The sequence below is a fragment of the Trachypithecus francoisi genome, unplaced genomic scaffold (genome assembly GCF_009764315.1).
Source record: "Trachypithecus francoisi isolate TF-2019V2 unplaced genomic scaffold, Tfra_2.0 Lachesis_group5, whole genome shotgun sequence".
Lineage (NCBI taxonomy): Eukaryota > Metazoa > Chordata > Mammalia > Primates > Cercopithecidae > Trachypithecus > Trachypithecus francoisi.
Genome location: NW_022681470.1, coordinates 138,186,713 through 138,194,191, shown reverse-complemented (window position 1 = coordinate 138,194,191; position 7,479 = coordinate 138,186,713). Strand labels below are relative to the sequence as shown.

The following is a 7,479-nucleotide window of genomic DNA, read 5'->3' as shown; positions in this document are numbered from 1 at the left end:
GGTGAGGTGGCGGGCGCCTGTAGTCCCAGCTACTCGGGAGGCTGAGGCAGGAGAATGGCGTAAACCCGGGAGGCGGAGCTTGCAGTGAGCTGAGATCTGGCCACTGCACTCCAGCCTGGGCGACAGAGCGAGACTCCATCTCAAAAAAAAAAAAAAGTTGAATTGGCCCATGATTCTGCAGACTGTATAGGAAGCATGGTACAGGAAGGATGGCATCTGCTCAGCTTCTGGGGAGGCCTCAGGAAACTGTCAATCATGGTGGAAGGCAAAGGGGGAGCAGCACTTCACATGGCCAGAGGAGGAACAAGAGAGCAGGGCAAGGTGCCACAGACTTTTAAATGACCAGTTCTCACAAGAACTTACTATCACAAGAACAGTACCACAGGGATTGTGCTGAACCATTCATGAAGTACCACTATCCAATCACCTCCCACCAGGCCCCACCTCCAATATTGGGAATTAGAATTTGACATGAGATTTGGGTGGAGATTCAAATCCAAACCGTGTCCTTTTGCTTTTTTCTGTTTTCTGTTTACAGGGTAGATTTTTCTCCATCCCTTTACTTCGAGCCTATGGGTGTCACTGTGTCTGAGATGGGTCTCTTGAAGACAGCATACCATTGGATCTTGCTTCTTTATCCAGGTTGCCACTGTGCCTCTTAATTGGGGCATTTAGCCTGCTTACAGTCAAGGTTAGTATTTATTTATATGTGTAGACTTGATCCTGTCATGTTGTTAGCTGGTTATTATGCAGACTTGTTTGTGTAGTTGTTTTACAGTGTCACTGGTCTGTGAGCTTCAGTGTGCTTTTGTGGTGGCTGGTAATGGTCTTTTCTTTCCATATTTAGCACTCCCTTCAGGACTTCTTGTACAGATGTTCTCTTTTATTGTAATCGCACAGGATGGGCTCTGTCCCCCAAATAACATGTGGTGATGAAACATGTGAAATGTTATCTGCCAGGGTCACTCATTACAGACTCTGTGCCCAGAGTATTTTATCATGGCTCTGTTTTCTGTTAGTTGTAATAGAATACCTGAAATCTGGCTGGGCATGGTGGCTCATGCCTGTAATCCCAACACTTTGGGAGGCTGAGGCAGGTGGATCATTTGAGGCCAGGAGTTTGTGAACAGCCCAGCCAACGTGCTGGAACCCTGTCTCTACTGAACTACAAAAACAAAGCCGGCATGGTGGTGCATGCCTGTAATCCCAGCTACTTGGGAGGCTGAGGCAGGAGAATTACTTGAACTGGGAGGTTGAGGCTGCAGTGAGCCAAGATTGCCCTACTGCATTCCAGCCTGTGCAACACAGCAAGACTGTTTCAAAACAAACAAAAAACACCCCTGAATTTGGGTTAATATATAAAAAATACCTATCTTGTACAATTCTCAAAGTTTGGAAATCCAAGGGCAAATGGGGTACGTCTGGTGAAAGCTTCTTGCTCTTTACTATCTGAGGCAGTGGAGATCACTAGGCAAGGGGGCTGATTGTGCTAACTCTGGTCTGTTTCTCTTCTTACAAGGCCACAAGTCTTATTTGTAGGATAACCCATTAATTCATTACCTCTTCAGTTCATCAGTGGATTAATCCATTCACGAGGCAGAGTCCTCATGACCTCTTAAAGGCCCTGCTTTCAGTACTGACACATTGGGGATCAAATTGCATTATGAGTTTTGGAAGGGGAAATTATTCACAGCTAGCAAGGGCTGATTAGGTACACTGCTTCAGCTGAAAATATCAAAGTCCGAGGGAAAATGGGAATTAGGCAAATACCATATTGTTTGCCCGTAGTTAAGGCACACACAACCCCATGTGTTATGTTGGTGCAGGTCTTCCTAAATCTAGCCCCTAGATACCATTAAAAGTTCAACTTTCTAAATAAACATGTAAGACTATGCAGTTATGTTTGGGACTTTCTCATGAGTGGTAGTACTGACCCACTATACAGAGAGACACTAGAGGTGATCCAGGCAGCATATCTCAGTCTCTGAAATCACCAGTGAGAGGCGTGTCCCTGTTGGCTGTTACTTTACTGAATATATTCAGTTCTAGCATCAGAATTGCTGTGATGGAGAAAGTGAGTGTAGACAGAAGAGGCTGACCAAGTCATTGAATAAATGTTTGGAGTCTATAGCATTGTGTGAACTTCCTCTAAAGTGAGTGTAGATTCCTAGTGCTGTCAGTCTGAACCTTCCTCCTCTGCATATGTGGGATGTTTCAGAACTCAGTGACCTTTGAGGATGTGGCTGTGAACTTCACATAGCAGGAGTGGGCTTTGCTGGGTCCTTCCCAGAAGAATCTCTACAGAGATGTGATGCAGGAAACCTTCAGGAACCTGATGTCTGTAGGTAAGGATGACATCATTTCTTCACTTAGTCAATTACAGAACAAGTGTTTCCTGGTCATCTCCACTGCTCAATGATTTGGAACATGGTAGGCAATACAGTAGACCCTTGAACAAAGTGGGGGCTAGAGACTCTGATCATTCACACAATCAGATGCCTGTGAATTTAGAGTCCCTAAAAAGTTAACTACTAATAGACTACTGTAGACCAGAGCTTTATTGATAACAAAGTCTATTAACACAAATTTTATGTTTGGTATATATCTATATACATATATATGGCCAGGTGTGGGGGCTCACACCTGTAATTCCAGTACTTTGGGAGGCTGAGGCGGGAGGATTGCTTGAGTTCACGATTTTGAGACCAGCTGTAGCAATGAAGTGATAATCCTATCTGTATAAAAAATTAAAAAATTAGCCAGGCATGGTGGCACACCTGTGTTCCTAGCTATTCAGAAGGCTGAGGCAGTCGGTTTGCTTGAATCAGGAAGGTTGAGCTTGTGGTAAACCATGATTGCACCACTACACTTTAGCCTGGCCAACAGAGTAAGTCCCTGTATGAAAAAAATAAAAACTAATAAATGTGTGTGGCTGGGCGCAGTGGCTCAAGCCTGTAATCCCAGCACTTTGGAAGGCCAAGGCAGGTGAATCACTTGAGGTCAGGCATTCAAGACCAGCCTGGCCACCACGATGAAACCCCATCTCTATTAAAAATACAAAACTTAGCTGGGTGTGGTGGTAGGCACCTGTAATCCCAGCTACTTGGGAGGCTGAGACATGAGAATCACTTGAACCTGGGAGGGGGAGGTTGCAGTGAGCCAAGATCACACCACTGCACTCCAGCCTAGGTGACAGAGTGAGACTTTGTCTCAAAAAAAAAAAAAAAAAGTGTGTCTGTGTATATATATGTTTAAGACAGTGTCTCTTAGACATAGACTTGCTAGGTCTACAGGCGAGTGCCACCATCCCCAGCTACTTTTTGTACAATTTTTTTGTAAGGTAGAGGGGTCTTGAACTCCTGGCCTCAAGCTTTCCCCCTCCCTAGCATCCCAAAGTGCAGGGATTACAGGCATGAGCTACCATGCCAAGCCTGTTTGGTATATTGTATGTACTGTATTCTTACAATAAAGTTTTTCTTTGGAAAAGGTTATCAAAAAAATTAGAAGAGAAGATATATTGACTTTAGTAAGTAAAAGTAGATTATCAAGATGTTCTTCCTTGTCTTCACATTGAGTAACCTGAGCAAAAGGAGGGCTTGGTCTTGCTCTTAGGGATGGCAAGAGCTGATGAAAATGTGCATGAGTGGACTGTGCAGTTCAAACTCATGTTGGCCAAAGTTCAACTAAACTTTGGTGAATAAATCAGCCATGAACATAGAATCTAATAATTTTTCTATAATTTTGTAATAACTTATGACTTTTATGGGTCTAAATTTTATTCCTAAAATGTAAAGACCAGATCACTGAAGATCAGTACAGTAATTCCAGAAGAGCGGCCGGGCGCGGTGGCTCAAGCCTGTAATCCCAGCACTTTGGGAGGCCGAGGCGGGTGGATCACGAGGTCAGGAGATCGAGACCATCCTGGTTAACATGGTGAAACCCCGTCTCTACTAAAAATACAAAAAAGAAAAACTAGCCAGGCATGGTGGCAGGCACCTGTAATCCCAGCTAGTCGGGAGGCTGAGGCAGGAGAATGGCGTGGGCCTGGGAGACAGAGCTTGCAGTGAGCCGAGATCACGCCACTGCACTCCAGACTGGGTGACAAAGCAAGACTCTCTCAAAAAAAAAAAATAATTCCAGAAGAAATATAAGGTAATATGCACTTACAACCTAGAGCTATGTCCCTTAAGATAGTTAGAATGGACCAGGTGCGGTGGCTCACGCCTGTAATCCTGGCACTTTGGGAGGCCAAGGCAGGTGGATCACGAGGTCAGGTGATCAAGACCATCCTGGTTAACATAGTGAAACCCTGTCTCTACTAAAAATACAAAAAATTAGCCGGGTGTGGTGGCGGGCGCCTGTAGTCCCAGCTACTCAGGAGGCTGAGGCAGGAGAATGGCTTGAACCCAGAGGCAGAGGTTGCAGTGAGCCAAAGATTGCGCCACTGTACTCCAGCCTGAGTAACAGAGCAAGACTGTCTCAAAAAAGAAAAGAAAAAAAATTGTTAGAATGACAAAAAAATTTTAAAAGCAAGCAAAGAAAATGAAGCAGACCATCTTCAAATTCATTCATTTTTAGACAAATTGTTCCAGGCTGGGCATGGTGGCTCACACCTGTAATCCCAGCACTTTGGAAGGCCAAGGGAGGCAGACTGCTTGAGCCCAGGAGTTCAAGACCAGCCTGGGCAACATGCTGAAACCCTGTCTGTACAAAAATAGAAAAGTTAGCCAGGCATGGTGGCATGCGCCTGAGGTCCCAGGTACTAGGAATGTTAAGGTGGGAGGATGACTTGGACCCAGGAAGTCAAGGGTGTGATGAATCGTGAACATTCCACTGCACTTCAGCCTGGGTGACGGAGTGAGACCCTGTCTCCAAAAAATTTTTTTTCCAAAAAAATATATATTTACACAAGATATAAATATCCAGTGTTTTCAAAATAGTTGCCTTGGAACCAGTGTTAACATTGATGTTCATCGTCAATTTCTTTTGATAATAAGTGTAATGCAGCCCTTTTGCAGAGTATTCAGTCCATTGACATTTACACCGTTCATACAGGCTAGAAAACCTACACTTTCCATCATAATGTAAAATATGTAAATCAAATACATACTAATGAATATAAAATCATTTATAAACCAACCCTTTGTATTGTGCTTCTGATTTCTCACAGCAGTCCTATGGTAGAGAGAGTCTGTGAAGGTAAAGAAAGATGGTCAATGTGAAGAAATCTTCAGCCTTATTCCACATGGTATAGTGAAGAAGACTTTTACTGGAGTCAAACCATGTGAAAGCAGTGTGTGTGGAGAAGGCAACCTGGATCATTCATCTCTTAATTGCTGCATCAGAGCTGACACTGGACACAAATCATATGAGTGTCAGGAACACAGAAGCCACATAAGCAGTGTGTGAAAACCTTCAGCTTTTGCCACTCCTTTCAAACACGTGAAAAGCCTCACACTGGAAAGAAACTCCATGATTGCAGAAAATGTGGAAAAACCTTCATTCTGTTCAAACCTTTGGAAGAAACCTGGTAATTCACAATGAAGATGAACCTTATAAATGTGAGTTTTGTGGGAAGGCTTTTGATAATCTACATTTATATCTTACATATGAAAGAACTCACACTGGAGAGAAACCTCATGAATGTAAACGATGTGGTAAATCCTTTGGTTATGCCGCTACCCTTTGAGTGCACGGAAGAACTCACACTGGAGAGAAGCCATATGAATGTAATAAATGTGGGAAAGCCTTCCATTGTCCCAGTTCCTTTCATAGACATATAAGGTTTCTCTCCAGTGAGAGTCCTTTCAGGTGTAAACAACGTGGGAAAACCTCCAAGTGTTCCAATTACATTCAAATGCATGAAAGAACTCACACTGGAGAAAAACCCTATGCATGTCAGCAAGGTGGGAAAGTGTTATCTCATCTCACTAGCTTTCAAAGACACATGGTAATGCACACTGAAGATGGACCTCATAAATGTGAAATATGTGGGAAAACCTTTTACTCACCCTATTCATTTAGAAGACATGAAGGGACTCACACTGGAGAGAAACCCTGTGAATGTAAGCCATGTGGGAGAGCCTTCAGTTGGTTCCAGTTCCATTCGAAAACATGTAAGAATTCACACCGGAGAGAAACCCTATATATGTAAACAATGTGGCAAAGCCTTTAGATATCCCAGTTCTGTTCGAAATCATGAAAAGACTTACACTGGTGAAAAACCCTATGAATATAAGCAATGTGGGAAAGCCTTTAGTTATTCCGGTTACTTTCGAATACATGAAATAATTCGCACTGGAGAGCAGGTGTATAAATTTAAGGAATACAGAAAAACATTCCCTGATCCCAGTGCCTTTCATAAACATAAAAGTACCCACACTTCACAAACTTTATGAATGTAAGGAATGTGGGAAAGCATTTGATTTAGTTCCTTTCATAGTCATGAAGGGATTCACACTGGAGAGAAACCCTATGAATGCAGAACATGTGGAAAAGCCTTCAGTAGTTCTAAGTACTTAAAAATACATGGAACTCACACTGGAGACAAGTCCTATGCATGTAAAGAATGTGGGAAAGTATTTTATTGCCTCAGTCCCCTTCAAAGACATGAAAGGACTCACATCAGAGAAAAGTTGGATGAATGTAAAAAATGTGATAAAGCCTTCCATTCTTCCAGTACTGTTAACAAACCATGAAAAAACTCACATTTAAGAAAAACACAGTGATATTCAGAATATGGGAAACCTTTATCTTCCAGTCTTTTGAAGGCATGTGGTGTGACCCACTGGTGACAGACCTTATGACTGTAAGGAGTGTGGAAAAGTATGTATTAGTCCTTGTGTGTTTTAGATTCATGAAAGAATTTACTCTGGAAGGAAACTATGAATGTGGTAAAGCCTTGTGTAGTTTCAGTTTTCTCTTGAATAAAGTCATTTCCTGGTAGTCTCAGGGATTGGTTCCAGCACCCCTTGAGAATGTATAATTTTGCTCAAGTGCTTTATATAAAACAGTGTATTTGCTTATAACCTAGGCACATCCTCCCGTATCCTTTAAATCATCTCTAGATTACTTGTAATACCTAATGTATTATAAATGCTATGAAAACTTATTGTATTGTTTAGGGAAGTATGACAAAAAACATCTGTACATATTCAGTACAGACACAACCACCCTATGGCTACCTACCTAGTACACATCATCTACAATATAACATTTTGCTAAAAAACAGTGATGGATTGGTTTCATTAAATGACTTGAAAGACTGTATTAACATTCTCTAAAACCCTGGTTATTTTCTCCTGGTAGCCCACACATGATGACGATTAGGATGCTCTGTGGTGCCTAAAGTTGCACTGTGGCAAGGTGCCAAGATACGGGGTGGTGTCGATAAGCAATGAGATATCAAATTAACTAGAATCATCTGACAGGGCATTAGAAGTATCATCTAGGTTGGAAGTACCAAGTTCTGACTGCAGA

At 42.4% G+C, this 7,479-nt stretch overlaps 1 long non-coding RNA gene across 1 annotated transcript; it reads left to right on the top strand.

Annotated features, from left to right (window-relative positions):
* The first annotated feature begins 267 nt into the window (after nt 1–267).
* On the top strand, nt 268–7,273 carry LOC117075147. Its single transcript, XR_004433863.1, has 3 exons — nt 268–691; nt 2,219–2,345; nt 5,171–7,273. It is a non-coding gene; the product is annotated as an uncharacterized LOC117075147 (long non-coding RNA).
* Nucleotides 7,274–7,479: the final 206 nt, after the last annotated feature.